The following is a 16,034-nucleotide window of genomic DNA, read 5'->3' as shown; positions in this document are numbered from 1 at the left end:
TTGACCGTCCTTTGTTTGTGTGTCTTTCGTTTGTTATCTCTTTGATTGACAACATTAACTATCTGTACTTCATCGTTCTCCCTTGGTTTTGCCTGATTGGCCACACCATCTTGCTTCTCCTTGTTGCGCTGTTCTTCTATTTCGGGTCGCCCCTCTTGATTGAGCATATTCTCGGTCCTCTCCATCATGGCCAAGATGTCCGGCTCGACCGTGATGTGTTCCGCGGCTGGTAAGTCAGGTACCAGGGTAACCGTCTCTATCGGTTCTCTTTCGCCTTGGCCCTCTTGATTCTTCACCAATTCCGTGGCCAATGATAATAATTCTTGGTCGCTCGCCTCCACTATTGCGCGGAATGGCACGGCATTTTCACCGGTGTATGGCGCTGGACGGCTGACCGAAATCACTGCGTCCATCTTGGCGATTTCCGTTTCGCCATACTTCCCGAACGCCGCGATCTCGCGGAGCCACGGCCTGTTGTCCGGCCTTTTCTCCGAACTTGGTAATCGCCTCCATTACCTTATCATTGGCCGCCCTCTCGATGGCCAATTCCTCCCTCGTTGGTATGTGCGCCTGCGCCTCCACCACCTCAACAAAGTTAGCCCCCCCAAGTGGATTATTGATATTTTTTTTTACCAATCGTTTGGTGGTTGATTGGTAGTATTTGGTACCGTATTCAAAACGTTTGGTAGTTTCTCGTTTTTTTTAGGAAATCGAAAACAAATTTTTGATCTTCTTTTAGCCCCCCCATTTTGACTGTGGTAGTTTTTTTTTTAATCGATTGGCGATTGATTGGCAGTGTTTGGTACCGCATTAAAAACTTTTGGTGGTTTCGCGTTTCTTTAGAAAATCGAAAAAACAAATTTTTGATCTTCTTTTAGCCCCCCAACTTTGACTGTGGTAATTTTTTTTTTCTAATCGATTGCCGATTGATTGGCAGTGTTTGGTACCGCATTGAAACCTTTTGGTAGTTTCGCGATTTAAAAAAAAAGAATTAATTGTCAACAAATTTTTAACCTTTTTTAGCGCCTCCACTTTGACTGTTGGGAATTTTAAATTCTGTTTTACCAATCGTTTAGTGGTTGATTGATAATGTTAAGAGATGTAAGTTATTGAAAATTTTATTTTAAAGCCTTGTGTCCACGATGCTAGAACTGTGTCCGAGTTTCGGTTTAAGCCAATAAAACTGCTACTTTTCTGTAAGAGCTGCAAGTTGATTGGCTTAAACCAAAACTCGGACGCAGTTCTAGCATCGTGGACACAAGGCTTAACATTCCAGTTACGTATAGTGACAATTGCACACATTGTGGGCATTCAGGAGCGCAACCGCTATCTATGTACATGTGTACACGCACTAGGCTCTGGGGTCACATGCGCATGCTCTAGGGCTTAGCTGCTCAGCTCATGCGCCCGTGTTTTAAGCCAGTGCAGTGGTGAATGTATTTGTTGGATTGCTTGCAATCTAGTAAATTATTATAATTGCACTACTCAGCACTCAGAAGAATTTCTAGAATTTACTAGATCGCAAGCAATCCAGCCCCGGGATTCTCTAACTCCTTAACGACAGTTTCGGTATTGTTGCGCAGCTTTTTTACCATATATAATACCTGCGCAACGATACCGAAACTGTCGTTAAGGAGTTAGAGTATCCCGGGGCAGACCTCAATATATTTGGCAGACAATTGTTTTTTTTTAATAAGTATTTGTAATTATTTGTAAATCTTTTAGAGAAATTTGGAAAACCATTTTCATAATTTGGAAAAGAGTACATACATAATTATAATGGCCTTGTTTACACCCACCGTTTGATACGCGTACTAAGTACTATATTTGGACTAAATTGGCTTAATTAGTACGTACGATGGTGTAAACAATAAAGGCCGTCACACACAAATTGCATAACGTCGTATAAGCATAGCATAAGACCGCTGTAGTGCAATTCTGTAACTCGTTATGCCGTCGTTATGAGCTATAACGACAATTGCGCAGCTTTTTTACCATATAAAATATCTGCGCAACGATAGTCGATACCTCATAACGAGTTACAGAATCGCACTACTGGACCAATGAGCATCTTACGTAAATTAATATGGCGACATTATGCTGGATGCTCATTGGTCCAGCGGTCTTGTGCTATGCTTAAGCCCCTTACACAATAGGCGATAGCGACAGCGACAAGGTTGCCGACAAAGCTATACCTTTGTCGGCAACTTTGTCGCTGTCGCTATCGCTATCGCTATCGCCTATTGTGCAAGGGGCTTTATGCTACGCTATGCATTTTGTGTATTATAACCTTAAGGTCTATCCAAACAAACTTGCATAGGTGATGAACCATATGCATAAAAAACGGATTGGTCTATTTCCTTATGCACATGCATATGGACCAATCAATTCTCTTATGTTTATATGTTTATGGGTTTATGAAAGTTTGTGTGGATATAGCTTTTAGCGGGGAGCACAATTCTGCACAACGCATAATGCGTAAGCATAAGAAAATTGATTGGTCCATACACATGTGCATAAGGAAATAGACCAATCAGTTTTCTTAAGGCCATCGCACACAAAATTGCATAGCTTAGCATAAGCGTAACATAAGACCGCTAAACCAATGAGCATCCAGCATAAAGTCGCCATATTGATTTACATAAGGTGTTCATTGGTCCAGCGGTCTTATGCTATGCTTATGCAGCCTATGCAATTTTGTATGCGATGGCCTTTATGCTTACGTATTATGCTTAATGCAAAAGTCTGTGTTCCCCGCTTTAAGGTCTATCCAGACAAACTTGCATAGGTGCATAACCATATGCATAAAGAAACGGATTGGTCTATTTCCTTATGCACATGCATATGAACCAATCAATTCTCTTATGCTTATGTTTATGCGCTATGCAAGTTTGTCTGGATTGACCTTTAACGTATTAAGGTATTATAAAGGCGTATCGTACCAAAATAGTACAAACGTCACGTGATCCGTTTTGTCGCTCAAACGATTGGTTTCAGCGGCTTGTGAAAATGCAGCTTTATGCCTCTTCTATAATACTCGTACTTCGTGGTTCGTAGTTCTTGCCGCGCGATTTATAAAATTTATCGACATATGGAGGATTCACACTGAGTCCGGCGTCCGACGTACGACATCCGATATCCAATAGGAGAGCTCGATTTCTAGAGAGTGTATCACGTGACATTTTCATCGTACGATGCTGCTCGTCGTACGAAATGTTTGTCAAGTTTTTCGTACGACGTACGACAGACAGACAAGCACGTCGTGTAGTTTATCAGAAGAAGAGGAGAAAGAAGGATTAAGAAGAATATTTATGAAGAAGGATTTTGATTACATAATGGATGACAATATGGTAATTAATAAAGCTTAATATAAAATGTATTTAAAAGTATTCTAGGTTATGTATGTTTTATCATTTTTTTGTACATTTATATTATTTAATAAATTAGTGTATATAACATTTAATTTATCACATTTTAGTACAAGCTTTGCGTAGATTGTGGCTTATATGTAATGGAAGATGATCATGTGTGTGAATTGCTGGATGCAAACTCTGATGAAGATTTAAAATTGCTGGATGCAAACTCTGATAAAGATTCAAATTTGATGACATCACCAATTGAAGAAACTCCTCTGTTTAACAAAGTCCAGAATATAGAAGAATTAATTAATGAAGTCTTTAAGCGGGCACCATTGTGGGACAGTACTTTACCATATGAAAAACGAGGTCCAACTGTGACTAAATTTTTATGGTCAGAGATTGATGAAATATTAAGTAAGTTGTTCAATTTTTGCAGAAAAAAAGGAAAATATATATTTTTCTAATTAATAGACAAAGAAAAGAGCCATTTACGGTTGTTGCGAATCGAATAAAGGAATATTCGCGAAGTGAATATTCCTGAGTGCGAACATTCTTCGAGATCGCTCGAATGGCTCCAAACCGCGACGGTTTACTTCCCCCCCTTTTTTTGTTGTTTTCGAGCCAACGGCCAGGTGTTTCTCGCGTGATCGCAAGCACCGCGACCAATAGACGATTTGGAGCCAATCAGCGTTTCTCACGTCACCGAATTCCTCGCGGCCTAACGCGAAGCTCCGGCCGCGATCCCTTGCCTGCTCCGGCCGGGACGGGCAGTGAGCCATCATAACTCGTACGCGATACATTTATCGACGTCGAGAACACGGAGTAACATAGCGAGTGCGAAATAGCGAGTGCGAAATAGAAACGCGCATACAGTGTAACCCGCTTTTAATAAAGGGACTGACTTTTTTCTTGTACTTATTTTCTTGTACTTTCCACGTCGCGCAGCGCGAAAACGTCGAGCGGTCCACTAACATTTAATGGTCCTTCGAGCCGGATAGTGAATAAAAGACCGGCATAGACGGTTCGACCGCCTCAATAGTGATCGCGTTGTGCTGCTCCGAGACAGACGGACCGTCGCGCTCACTCGACTCGCTCGAAAAGGAGTTCGCCGTTCGAACCGTTGCCCATCACGGTGTGATCGGACAGTCATTACCGGTTCATCGGGTACTTCGCGATACGTGCCCTCGACTCCGTGGCTCACTCCGAACATTGAGCGCTCTGCACCCGCTCTCCTAAAGATTGGTGCCTTGTGATTTTGTGAAGTGCTTCGGAGGCTCCTGCGTGACCTCCAGCAAACGTATCGTGCTCCTTGCGATACGCATCCGCCGCCCGACGGCGCCCTGCTTTGCGACGTGCTATACGTCCCTGCCTCCCGCGAGTACCTGCTACTCGCCGCGGAGTCGCACACCGAGACGTGTCAGACGTCACTGCCTCCCGCGAGTACCTGCTACTCGCCGCGGAGTCGCACCCCGAGACGTGCCAGACGTCCCTGCCTCCCGCGAGTACCTGCTACTCGCCGCGGAGTCGCACCCCGAGACGTGCCAGACGTCCCTGCCTCCCGCGAGTATCGCCCTGCTACTCGCCGCGGAGTCGCACACCGAGACGTGCCAGACGTTCCTGCCTCCCGCGAGTATCGCCCTGCTACTCGCCGCGGAGTCGCACACGAGCGTTTTCGCTCGACAAGAAGATTGACACGCAAGTGTCTGAAAGATTTCTACACGATCCAGACATCCGCTTGACATGTCTTCGGATCTCGAAAATCTACTCATTGCTCAAGGCAATGCGATTGACCAGCTCCGACGGTCGCTGATTAACTTCAAAAAGCTTCCCAAGGCTCAGGTCACTCTCCCTAAGACGAAGGGGAGACTGACGAATTTGGAGGGTCTCTGGGAGAAAGTACAAGCCCTCCATGTCCAGCTGCTGCAGACGGCTACGGCGGAGGAGAAGAAGTCGACCCACTACTTCAAAGACGAGGAATTTCTTGCCGCCGAGGACGCCTACCTCGACGCGGCGGACCATCTCCACGAGGTCATCGGTAAATTAAGTAGCGACGCCCCGAGCGCGCCGTATCGAGGTAACGAGTCTTCTTACCGCGACGCGCACTCCGGAGTGTCATTGCATCTGCCTCGTATCTCGCTTCCGAACTTTTCTGGTGCTTTCGCTAAATGGGAGAATTTTCGCGGAATCTTCGAGTCTCTCGTAGCAAACAGTGAATCGTTGACAAGAACGCAAAAATTACATTATCTGAAAGCGAGCCTCTCCGGCGAGGCCGCGTCGTTGATTAATAACATTCAAATTTCTGACGCGAACTACGAGGCAGCTTGGCAACTTCTTACCGACGAATACGACAACCGCAACGCGATTATTCACGCGCATATCCATTCGTTCGCCGACTTACCGAAAATGAAAAACGAGAACGTGACCGAGTTGAAAAAACTTCGCGATAGTGTGTCCGCATCTCTCGCCGCGTTAACGAATCTCAAACGTCCGGTCGATATGTGGGACGACCTCCTAGTTTATATTATCTCGCAAAAGTTCAGTCCGCGAACGCGAAATGAATGGCATCTTAAACGAGGCGACACGGATGCCTACCCTACGTATAAGGAGATTCACGACTTCATGACTCTTCGCATTCGCGGTCTCGCGGATTACCCTTCGCAATCCGAATCTGCGTCAAATGGTGCGCGCGGTAATAAAGCTCGTGCTTCGGTGAATACTGTTTCGCCCGTCAAATGCGTCCGTTGTTCCGGAAACCATGGTCTGGCAAAGTGTAATCAATTTCTAAGTCTGTCGGTCGAGCAGCGTCGACTCGCAGCGCGACAGCATAAATGTTGCTTTAATTGTTTGAGAACCGAGCATTTTTTAAACAATTGTCCGAGTAAAGGACGGTGCAATCAATGCCACCAAGCTCACCATTCGCTGCTTCACCGCGAGGGTACGGAAGCTGGTACTAAATGTACGCTTTCCGCGATTAATTCGCCGTCCTCAGCTCCGTCAGCTGTGTCAGTCGCAGCTGCCTCCGAGTCACCGGCCGCGCCCTCAGCGTTCGTTCAAAACGTGCATGCTACTCAAGATTTTGTGAAACAACCGCCTCATGTACTTCTGGCCACGGCGTATGTTAGTTTAAGTACAATCGAGGGCCGCACATTTAAAGTACGTGCACTACTAGATCAAGGCTCGACATACAGTTTCATATCAGAATCTCTTTGTCAGACTATGCGAACCAGGCGTCATCGTGCCGCGTTGAAAATACATTGTTTTGGAGAAAAATTTAATGGAGTCGCGCGGTCACAAGTTAATCTTACTCTCGCGCCCTGCGACAAATAAGGACCGATATTCCCCTTCTCGGGCTACGTATATCAAAGAATCACTTCTTATACAGCCTCTCAACAGAAGCCGGCCGCAATGTGGCCGCATCTACGCGATTTACTTTTAGCAGATCCTGATCCCTCATGTAATCACCCGATTCATGTATTAATCGGCGCGGATTTATACGGGTCTCTGCTACTCGACGGCCTACGTCAAGGCCCGGTCGGCACACCGACGGGCCAGCTTACGATTTTCGGATGGATCCTCTCCGGTCCCGTCGGCCCTGCGCGCCCGGCCGGAGAGTCCGCTTCTGTCCTGAATTGCGTATCCTGCGAGGATACGAATTCTTTAATTCAAAGTTTTTGGGAGGACGAAAGTATCCCCTCTCGAACTCTACTCACCGAAGAGGACGAACGTTGCGAGAGGCATTTTGCGACGACTCATTCTCGCGATTCACAAGGACGCTACATTGTGCGTTTGCCGTTCAAAAACGGCCCCCCTCGCGTCGGCGACACATTTCGAAAGGCTTCCTTTCTGTACTCCAATATGGAGCGCCGACTCTCGCGGAAACCAGAAATCGCCGCGCAGTATCACGATTTTTTAAGGGAATACGAATCGATGGGGCACATGGAGGCGGTGCGGGCGGACGAGCGCCCCCCTTACCCCCCGATATACATCCCGCATCATTTTGTTTTACGCGAATCGAGTACAACGACCCAGTTACGCGTTGTGTTTAACGCCTCTAGCGCATCGACCGACAAAACCTCGCTCAATGATTTCCTAATGGCGGGACCTAAACTTCAACAAGACATCGCCGCGATAATCCTGCGCTGGCGACTCTTTCGGTACGTGTATATGGCTGACATTGCTAAAATGTTCCGACAAATACTCGTGCATCGGGATGACGCGGACTATCAACGAATTCTTTGGCGCCCTCCCGACAGTCTGTTGATTCGGCTTTACCGCTTACTCACCGTGACTTACGGGCAAAAACCTCCGCCTTTTCTCGCACAGCGCTCCCTTCTCCAATTAGCTTGCGACGAAGGTAAAGACTTCCCCGACGCGGTCAATATAATCGAAGAGTCGACCTACGTCGATGATGTTCTTTTCGGAGCAGACGACCTTCTGTCACTGCTCGAAAAGCGCAAGCAACTCGTGGGCATAATGAATCGCGGATGTTTCCCCCTTCGAAAATGGGCCGCGAATTCAGCCGAACTTTTGACGGATATTCCAGAGGACCAACGGGAATCCTCGGACTATCCGATCAATCACGATGACACGCTCAAGGTCCTCGGCCTGTCTTGGTCTCCGCGCGATGACTCGTTTCGTTTCGTAATTTCGCCATACGCCGTGACAGTTCATACTAAGCGCTCCGTTTTATCGTTTATTGCAAAGCTGTATGACCCCCTCGGCTGGGCGTCACCGACAGTCATCGCGGCCAAGATGTTGATGCAAGAGCTCTGGCTCCGTAAAATTGATTGGGATGCTCCCATCCCCGATGATCTTCTGCATCAGTGGATCAATTACGTTTCAGACTTGCCTAATATTAGCAAAATACGCATTCCTCGATGGACAGGGATGCGTCAAGATAAACTCGATGTTGAATTGCACGGCTTCGCGGACGCCTCCACTCGCGCTTACGCCGCGGTAGTTTTCCTCCGAATTGTGCATTCTCCCTCTAACATTCAAGTCATCCTCCTCGCGGCCAAAACAAAAGTCGCGCCATTGAAAACCGTTAGCGTTCCACGCTTGGAACTTAACGCCGTCGTTCTATTAATTCGATTGATAGAATGGGTAAGAAACACCACGGGCTTGATGCGAGCTCTCTTATTTGGATGGACTGATTCCCAAATCGTATTAGCTTGGCTTCTACAACATCCATCCCGATGGAATTCCTATGTCGCGAACCGCGTCTCCGAAGTGCAGACGCGCCTTCCGACCGTACGTTGGCAACACGTTCGCTCCCAGGAAAATCCTGCCGACTGCGCTTCGCGCGGTTTTACTGCCGCCGATCTCGTCAATCATGAATTATGGTGGTCGGGGCCCCGGTGGCTTAGCTCAACCACGGCCGCGTGGCCGATCCCCCCGACTCCTATCAAAAAGGACATTTTACAAACGGTATCTTCCGAAGCGCGTAAAGCTACCGTTCATCTCGTCGATTCAACTCCTGAGTGGGATCTGCCCACCTCCTGCTCGAGCTGGATCCGACTTCTTCGTATTACCGTGTACATTCGACGTTTCGTGCAAAACTTAAAAAATAAAGTCGCCTTTTCGGTGATCGTCAAGTCTCCCTTGACCGCAGAGGAGATCCACGAGGCCTCCGTCTTTTGGCTTCGATCGGCACAAGCGACTTGTTTTTCGGATGACTTGAAAGCTTTAAACGCTCACGCCGCTGTATCGCAATCAAGTTCCTTACGCTCTCTCCACCCCTTTATCGGGAAAGATAAATTAATCCGGCTTGGCGGGCGGCTCGAAAACTCCGCGCTGAGTTACAATGAGCGACACCCCGTCATACTTCCCAGACATCATATTGCCGAACTTTTGATCGATCAAGCACACCGACGCTCCCTCCATGGAGAGACTCAACTCACGCTTAGATGTCTCCGTCAAAATTATTGGTTAATTTCGGCGCGAAGCATGATCAAATCTCACATTCATAAATGTGTTACATGCGTTCGACATTCCGCGAAAACTCCGACGCAACTAATGGGTGATCTCCCGAGTCCCCGAGTAAATCCTGCTCCTCCGTTCTCTCACACGGGCATAGATTACGCCGGACCTATGAACATTACCCCCGTTGTCGGTCGCGGTCAAACGGGGAGCAAACACTACGTCGCGGTATTCGTTTGTCTCGCCACTAAGGCGATCCACCTCGAAAGTGTGGAGGATTACTCCACCGATGGATTCCTCGCGGCATTTCAACGGTTTGTCAGTCGCCGCGGACTGCCATCGGACATGTACAGCGATAATGGCACGAATTTTGTGGGTGCTGACCGCGAGCTCCAACGCAGCTTCCGCGCGCTTGTGAACAACCCCTCCCTTAAGGAAATTCTCGCTAACGACGGTGTACGGTGGCATTTCGTGCCCCCTGCGGCACCACATTTCGGCGGGCTTTGGGAGGCTGGAGTGAAGAGCTTTAAGCACCATCTCAGGCGAGTGACTGGTGCTCGCACTCTGTCTCGCTCTGAATTCGTTACGCTTTTATGTAAGATAGAGGCTTGCTTGAACTCGCGACCGATCTCTCCACTTAGCGACGATCCGTCCGATTATACCGCTTTGACGCCTGGTCATTTCCTTATCGGCCGATCGCTCACGAGCGTACCGGAGGAATCCGTCCTCGAAATCAATGCGAATCGTTTGTCGCGATGGCAACACGTACAATTAATGCTCGAACAAATCTGGCGTTCTTGGTCGTCGGACTATTTACATTCATTGCAACAGCGCGTTAAATGGACCGAATCTCACGATAATCCGAAGGTTGACGAGTTAGTTTTACTTAAGAATAACCTACTCCCTCCTTCAAAGTGGGAACTCGCAAGGATTCAGCAAGTCCATCCCGGACTTGACGGTCGCGTTCGCGTCGTCACATTGCGCACCGCCAATTCCGAGCTTAAACGACAAATAACGCAGATCTGTCGGTTGCCTGCATCTATCCGTCCACCGGGACCCGTAGAATCTCGTTAAATTTAAGTCAGCGTTTTTCTTCTCTCATTAGATTTAAGGACATTGTGTTAACTCTAACAAATGTATATAATGTATATAAAGTTGTATAATAAGACGTCCACACGCTCCTCTGTGCGACCTTGTCAATCCCCGTTTGTTTCGCATTCCGTCGAATACGAGGCGGGCGGCATGTTGCGAATCGAATAAAGGAATATTCGCGAAGTGAATATTCCTGAGTGCGAACATTCTTCGAGATCGCTCGAATGGCTCCAAACCGCGACGGTTTACTTCCCCCCTTTTTTTTTGTTGTTTTCGAGCCAACGCCACAGTGGGCCGAAACAGATCAGAAGCTGGACAAAATTCAAAACCTCATGTAAATGAAAAAATGCATTTTTACAGAGAGTTTTTGAGGTCGCTGAATTCGAATTTAATCTCAAAAATGTCCGTTAGATCCCCGCTCTCGGCATTACCCAGGATCAACGACGTGGACGTGGCGAGGATTTGATCCCTGTGTGTGTGCTTGTGTGTGTGTGTGTGTGTGTGTGTGTGTGTGTGCTTGTGTGTGTGCTTGTGTGTGTGCTTTGGTGTGTGTGTGTGTGTGTGTGTGCTTGTGTGTGTGCTTTGGTGTGTGTGTGTGTGTGTGTGTGTGTGTGTGCGCGCGCGCGTGTGTGCGCGTGTGCGTGTGTGTGTGTGTGTGTGTGTGTGTGTGTGTGTAAAAAACTGGTTTTTACTTAGTACTTATATTTTTTATTTCATTAAGAAGCTCTTGTCCTGAAATTGTTAATCTCCATCAGAATTGTTTTGATCACATTCTTCAGAAGAACTGTCGACACTTTCTGAAAAAGAACTTCTTTCTTGTGTAGGTGCTTGTGGCAGTTTTAAAAGAGCGATAACTTCTTTTGGAAGTGGTCTTAACTTTTTAGACGGAACTGTTATCTTGGAACTAATTACGGGATCGGATGAGATAAGCAATGCGTGAATTAGATCAGTCATAGTATGCAGTCTTGAACACTTTCTCGTATTATTTTCACGGTATTTTTTCATATCTTTATTTCGCGATTCCTGTGCTTCCTCAGAGAGTTGACCAATTGGCAGTACAGCGTTTTCTATGATCGCTGCACCATGAATCAAAATTTTATGTACAGAAGCTGGCATAAAATACCAATCATACAGCTCTACGTAGAGCCTTGCTGCACTGAGAGCTTTTAACCCAAATGCTTCGCTATTGATTTCAAAGCCGGATGCCAGAGTTTTTAAAATCACAGCAAATTGTTCTATTAAACGCATGTCAATTCCAGTAATGTTAGATGATGTAATTGGATCCTCAAAAAACCTACGAGCTGTGTTCCCGTCATTAGTAGTTCCGCTTCCTCCTTGCTTAGGAATGTCAACCAGCAAACCCATCCTACTCTTAAACGCTGTTTGAACAGCTGCTTTCTTGTTTTTCAAACTTGTTTTTTCAGCAACACTTCGAGCTTGCCACTTTTTGAATTCTAAGCGGTAGGAAATATGCAGCAAACATTCGAAAAACCTGATCCAGGCGTGTAAAGGGGAGAGGCCAAATTGAAAAGTCGACGGATCAGTTTCTCTTTTGATAGCTTCGTCAATGTTATTCATCATCTTTGGCTTTGACCCACAAACATAACATTTTTGTGAAGAAGCTGTTTCAGTAAGGGCATTGCAGACTTTACCGTCTACCATTGTCAACACCAAAGAGTGTGTAATTTTTATGTCCCCTAATTCGTCATGTTTAATAACACTTGGAGAAAGATGATCTATTTGGCATTGAATGTGATCTCTTTCAGCTTGAGATACTTGAGTAGTTTCTTTTATAAACTGAATTCTTATTGGTATACAGCCTCGAGGAGATGCCGGGCGATTATTTCTCCACACAATTATTTTTTCTGGTGAATTAGATACAAATGTATACAGCTCTAAGGGTACGAGTGAAGTAATGAAAAGGCTTTGGTCATCTAAATCTGAAAGAGATCGTTGCTTATACAATGAGTGGCCTGTACTACCATCAAAACCCCATTTTACGATCAAAATTAAATTTGAGAGACATGCGGGAGAGAGTGTGCGCAGAACAGATTCACTGACCATCACTAGACGTTTTGTTAGATGATTTAGAAGTGATTGTAACTCTATTTCTGCTCTCTGCTCAGTCACCGTAATATTTTCAGGATAACATCTAGTTTTGGCTTCTCTTATTTTATGGTAAGATGGATATAAATCGACCCCCCTTACTTTTGCTCCTAATCTGATGTTGAGATATTGATGTTTGGTCAACTTATTGGTCACAATCATGGCTAATGCTTCATCAGCAGAGTAAGGTATAAACATCAGATTTCTTTTTAGATTGCCATCAATATTTTTAGAAGTTGAAAGTGCTACATTTCTTACCGCTTTCGCACCTGCAATGTTTCCCTCTAAATGAAGATTTACTGATGCAGCATATGCTAATTCAGTTCCACTTGATCTTCGTAATTCTAGTGTTTTTCTAAGCTTTGTGCGATTACAAGAGTTGTCAAATAATTTTTGTGGTCGTCCCCTTTTAGTACGAGCACTTACAGAGAATGGCGCTTCAATTTGAGAATCAATTTCAATAGAAGGAAACTTGACTTTTTCATTTAACCAAGATTCATTCTGCTTCAAAACTAAATCCCAATGTCTTCGGGCTTGACACAATTTTCTAGAAATATCCTTGCAAAAATTTGTAACAACTCGCAAAACCTTCTGTCTTACCTCTTTATGACGATTATCTAACTTTAGATTTTGAATCACATAATCTTGTAACTGCTTTGTCTTAAAATCAAATGACGTTGACGGATCTCTTTTTGAATACAAAAATAGAAATAAATCTTTTCTTGTAGGACTAAACTCCATTTTATCTAGAGCTATCTTTCACGGCAATCAATGCTGCAATGTACCTAAATATCTTATGCTATGCTATGGAATAATTGAATCAGATTGATGCACGCCTTCTGGTGTGTGGATCAAGAAAAATAGGAAGCTGCTCGAGGCTGATCCGAAGATTGGCCTAAGTTGACGAAGAGCTGAAAAGCACGACAAAAATCGAGAAGATTTGGGAAATCCAGACTCGTCTCAAGAAGATCGATTCTTAAGAAGGTCCGAATAAATTAAAAACCAAGGTTTTCTAATAATAGAGAAATCCTTTATTTGCTCTAAAGAATTAATAATTCTGTTTGCTGGGCCGCCCGTTCTATATACTCTGCCGCCCGACTAGATTAAGGCCTATCTACATAAGACGCAGAACGCGAGTCGCAAGCACACGCACAGTCTACATGTAAATCTAACCTCTATACACAGAGAGGTTAGATTGACATGTAGACTGTGCGTGTGTCTTGCGACTCGCGTTCTGCGTCTTATGTAGATAGGCCTTTAGACTAGAAAAACGCCCGCGGCGCGGGGGTTTTTTTAGTCTGCCATATTGAATCTGCAATTTTAAATTTTTGAATTTTTATTGCAAAATCGTCATCAGCGATCTCAAAAACTTATATATACCGACGTACATGTGAATACAACAACATTTAGCATTTTCGTCCGCCACATTAAATCCGCCATTTTGAAATTAAGTAGCAATATTTTTTATATACCCCTTACGCTTACCTTTAAAATGAGCCTAGAAAGAAGTCGCTATCTTTATTTTTGTGGAAGATATGAATTTTTGAAGGACCATCAGGATATTATGTTCCACTAGGCACGAACGGATTAACTATTACGCCATTTTTGAAAGCGCACGTGAGCGCACAAAAATCAGGCATGATTTTGAAGTTTAAGTATCAACTAACAAAATGCATGTGGTCTCCAAGTGGAACGATGTGGAACACTCAAAATATATTTAAAGAAAAATGACAAATTTTCTTTTCATTACGTTTTACATCAAAAAACCAAAGTTTTTTCATAATATTATTGTATAAGCTGTACTTTTTTCCCATTAAAAATAAACAGTTATATTAAAAATATTCCCAAATAAGCCCCAAGGCTTACATTCAACGATATAATTATAAAATAAACACATATATATTCTGTATGAGAGGTACGCAATTTTAATTGTTATTTACATTGTCAGTACTGAATGAGAACAAGAACACCATTGAAGACCTTATGCTTATGGAAAGTATTATCTCAGGAAGTAAGAAAAACAAAAATATATTGCAAAATAAATTTAGCAACAAGTGCAAAAATGGATTTTTGTCCAGCTCTTGGCCCACTGTGCAACGGCCAGGTGTTTCTCGCGTGATCGCAAGCACCGCGACCAATAGACGATTTGAAGCCAATCAGCGTTTCTCACGTCACCGAATTCCTCGCGGCCTAACGCGAAGCTCCGGCCGCGATCCCTTGCCTGCTCCGGCCGGGACGGGCAGTGAGCCATCATAACTCGTACGCGATACATTTATCGACGTCGAGAACACGGAGTAACATAGCGAGTGCGAAATAGCGAGTGCGAAATAGAAACGCGCATACAGTGTAACCCGCTTTTAATAAAGGGACTGACTTTTTTCTTGTACTTATTTTCTTGTACTTTCCACGTCGCGCAGCGCGAAAACGTCGAGCGGTCCACTAACAACGGTCCAAGCTTGGATCTTAAGTAGCTTAATAATATTTCTATATTATACGCGTATTTTCCAACATATTAGTTTAGTAAATACTCGTATCATATAGAAACATTATTAAGCTACCTAAGATCCAAGCTTGGACCGTAAATGGCTCTTTCCTTTGTCTATTGTATATCTTAATGGTCTTTATATATATTAATTAGAAATTTTTATATTTTTAGAATTGCTATATATGGATATTGTCTTTTTTCTTTTTTAAGATTTACATCCAGGTACTGCAAATACTAAGTGGCGTAATTTACGAGATACTTACGTCAGGAAATTAAGCGAATAGCAAAAGTATATTCCAAGTGGAAGCGGTGCTGAACCTAAGGCTAAACTAGTATCATGGCCATATTTCGAATTGCTAGGATTTTTGAGACCAACAGTAACGCGTAGAAAGTTCGTAAATAATATTATTATATGATAGACTGTAAGTAAGATGTTTAAATTAATTAATTTTCAGGACATTCAGTAACATACAACCACCTGCATCTTGCAGTACTAATAGTGATAAACATTATATCGAGCAACAAAATGTTGATTATTCTAATCAACGCAGATCGGTAACATCAGATTATTCACTAACACAACAAAAGAAAAATCCATCCATAAAGAGAGAAAAATCTGAAATATTAAAAAATATACAGACACCGAATACCAGTTGCAAGAATATAGGTACGACAAATTTTCAGATTTGACGGTTTAACCCCGGCGACGGTTAGGCCCCGGTCTCCCCTACGGATATTTTTCACTTATCTTGAAATTCAAATACAAATGATAATATTTTTCTTTGACATTTTGTAAAGTCATCCTGTGATAATGTACAAAGCTGTGTTGTTAAATAATTACAAAAAGTTATCACTGGATCAGATTTTGTAGCGTTTATAGACTTATCTGTCACTCTTATTTCTGACAATACAGATTGCTGAAGTAATGATAAGTCATCATTCTCTTTGTTAGTATTTATACGTCGTTTCTTTCCTGCTTGCAGATATACACATACATGCACACATAAATATATAAGTAGGGGAGACCGGGGCCTAACCGTCGCCGGGGTTGAACCGTCAAATCAAATATCTCG

At 44.2% G+C, this 16,034-nt stretch overlaps 1 pseudogene; it reads left to right on the top strand.

Moving 5' to 3' along the window:
- The first annotated feature begins 3,335 nt into the window (after positions 1-3,335).
- LOC139781561 (uncharacterized) lies at positions 3,336-15,913 on the top strand (annotated as a pseudogene).
- The last annotated feature ends 121 nt before the right edge of the window (positions 15,914-16,034 follow it).

The sequence above is a fragment of the Temnothorax nylanderi genome, unplaced genomic scaffold (assembly GCF_030848795.1).
Source record: "Temnothorax nylanderi isolate EJ_2023f unplaced genomic scaffold, tnyl_v1.0 TNYL_tig0346_pilon, whole genome shotgun sequence".
NCBI classification, from domain to species: Eukaryota; Metazoa; Arthropoda; class Insecta; order Hymenoptera; family Formicidae; genus Temnothorax; species Temnothorax nylanderi.
Note: the sequence above shows the minus strand (reverse complement) of the source record. Positions and strands in the feature narration are given on the sequence as shown.